Below are 3,108 nucleotides of genomic sequence, written 5' to 3'. Positions count from 1 at the left end.
GCCATTCTCCCTCCCATACCCATGCATCTACCCACAGACCACTATGATTGTAGGATTGGGTACATAACAGTATTTAGCTTTGTTACCTTTAACTCCTGCATTCCTCCCGTGTCTTCTCCTGCTTCCATCATTTTTTTGGCAACCTCTCTCTTAAAGTACATTTCTCTCTCCTTCATCCAAGTTAACCTGTATCTACTCTTAACTAGTGGCTTAGTCTCTCTTTCCCTCTTATTCCAAGTAATCATCAAAAAAGTGTATTTTCTGTGGAAACTGTTTTGTGATTTTTACAGTTGTGATTTCATACAATCTTTGTTCTTTTCTGATTGACTAATTTAATTCAACATAATATCCTCCAAGTTTACCCATATTTTGATGTGTTTCTCAGCTACATTGATATTCTTTAATATTGCATAATAGTCCACTATGTTTATGTACCAAAGTTTATCTATTTACTCTTCCATTGATGGTCATTTAGGCTATTTACATCCTTTTGTTTTTGTGAATAGTGTTGTGAGCAACATAGGTGTGCTTATATCTATTCGTGTCATGGCTCTTATTTCCGTAGGAGATATATCAAGTAGAGACACTGCTGGGTCATATGATATTTCAATCTCTGATATTTTGAAAAAGTACTATACCATTTTCCACAGTGGTTGTACCATTTTACAGTTTCACCAGCAGTGTATAAAGGTTCCAGATTCTTCGTAACTTTTCAGCATTTTCTGTTTGTTTTTGTTTTTTGTTTTTTTTTTTTGTAACTTTGCTATTAATGCTCATGTGAGATAATATCTCAATTTTGTTTTGATTTGCATCTCTCTAATGGCTAATGATCATGAGCACAATTCCCTTTTATATGATTTTTATGCAGGATAAATTTTGAACCACTGTTTACTACTTACAAAAGAAACATTTGAGCTCTTGAAAAGCCTCATGTCTTGTGAGACATTTCGTCTACACTTTAAATCCCTGCAGGTCAGAATTGAGAACATATTGTGAACTTAATAATGAGAATTGCAAACTCTTACTGTTTTTGCCTTAACTCTCAATATGGGATGCCTCAAGCAAGCTGTCACATTTTAGCCTTATCAGGGGTTTCATGAAACTTGCTGTCATTCTTAGATTGATTTTCATGCTTCTTAATCTTCTAGGTAAACTTGATTTTTAGCCTTAGATTAGAGACTAAATGCTACCAAGAGGATCTAGAATTTTCTTAAGTTTTTGTCCATATGAGTTCAAAGTGTGAAATTTGATCTTTAAGAGAAGGAAGCTTCGGCATAGTTCTCTGAGGCTATTTTGCTCTATTATAATTTTAATTAAGTGACAAATTCTATTACACAATTAATGCAATAAATAAATTCCCTTGGCTTCCACACCAGAGAAGATAGTGCACTGAGATGAGACAATGAGGAATGAAGCAGGAAACTACAAGTTTTGGTTTCATTTTTTGTTTTGCTTTGTTTTTTGCTTCCTCATCCACTCCAAACTGTTTTATTCCTTCGTACTTTATAACCTGACATCTTTGTAACCCTTTGCCTCTGACTCAGTCCTGACTCATAGGAAAAGGTAAATACTAAACTGACACTTTTTGCTCTAACCTCCTTTACCATTGTATTTGCATTATAATCAGAATGTGAATGTAATTTTGTATTCTGTGTTTCTTCATAGCATCATGCACACAGTACATGTATTATGTGGCTCCTGAAATTACAATTGCTATGCCTTTATAGTAAAGCATTATAATAGCTTCATAAAATCAGTTCTGTATTATTTACCACTTGTATTTGAGTCTTCCTAGTTTTTCAATATTTAATAATGCAATCTGACATTGCTCTAAACATTTTTGAATAAATTACTTAATTTCTTTGGGTCTATTTTCTTAAGAACTGTTTTCCCAAACGTATGACTACTGAACTGAACTAACATGTAATAAGAGTTTTATTATTTTTAAAATTGCAACTTACTGCCAGATTATTTCTCGAGAAAGCTCAATTGAACTGATGTTTAAGACAACAGATGTTATTTCTTTTTCATTATAGAATATAAAATGGAAGCACTTTAATTTTTTAAAAGTTTTTGGTCAGTTTAATAGATGGGATTTACTCTATTATATTTAAGTCTTTTCATCATCTTTTCTGTGGATAACATATTAAATATATCATCTTTTCTGTGGATAGTATATACTTGTAAAATTGGGACAGGAATTTAGGGCAAAACCAGAGTGACAGCTTTCCTATAAGTGGCTCCCTGACACATCAGTGTTATTTTTCAGTCTCTTTGACCTATTTGCAAGATATATCCTGACAAATCCACAAGGCTGTGGCTTTTCACAGAAGTTTTGCTGCTGGGCAGTAGAGGGCACTATTTGTTTGTATTGAGCTTAAACAAAGCCTAACTTGTTTTGTTGTTAAATTCAGTCTCATAGAGACCCTGTCTAGGGTTTCCAAGGAGTAGCTGGTGAGTTTGAACTGCCAACCTTGAGGTTCAAACTGATATTGTGGTTCAATGCTTATCCTACAGTGCCATATCAGGACTCCTGACTTGTTTAGGGACAGCAATTGCTGCCAAGGACAGACTTTCCTACTTGTGGTCTGCTGACTACTGTGGTGGTCACAGCATCTCCAGTCATGCTTGTCGAATCCCGTTAAGCTTTCAATTTGCGATTATTCATTGAGCTCTATAAAATTCCAGCTGCCAAAAGAGGAGACCACTGCAGTCATTTACTCAACTGACAACGAAGACTTGACGGTAGGCAGGTCCTACCATAAGATGGAGAACTGGCTTGTCCCAGGAAACACCAGCCTATCCTCAATATCCACAAGGCTCCATGGAAGCTAACTATTAGGTTTTATGAACAGGGAGAGTAAGACATTTAAAAAATCTTAAATAGCAACCAGATGACAAATATAGGACATTTTGTTAGAATTAGAAAGTTAAATTCAAGATTTTCAGCTTGATCATATTTCTGAACTTTGTTTTATGTTTCTCTTTCAAGAAATCACATAGGAAATAAACAAATGCATTCTTATTATAGAAGATTGTTGCAGAATGCTAAGCAGATCATGAAAGAATCCTTTTTGCCTCCTATTATAATTACCTTCTAGCCCCTAG

Source organism: Chrysochloris asiatica, unplaced genomic scaffold (assembly GCF_000296735.1).
Source record: "Chrysochloris asiatica unplaced genomic scaffold, ChrAsi1.0 scaffold00187, whole genome shotgun sequence".
Lineage (NCBI taxonomy): Eukaryota > Metazoa > Chordata > Mammalia > Afrosoricida > Chrysochloridae > Chrysochloris > Chrysochloris asiatica.
This window is presented reverse-complemented; position numbering follows the sequence as displayed.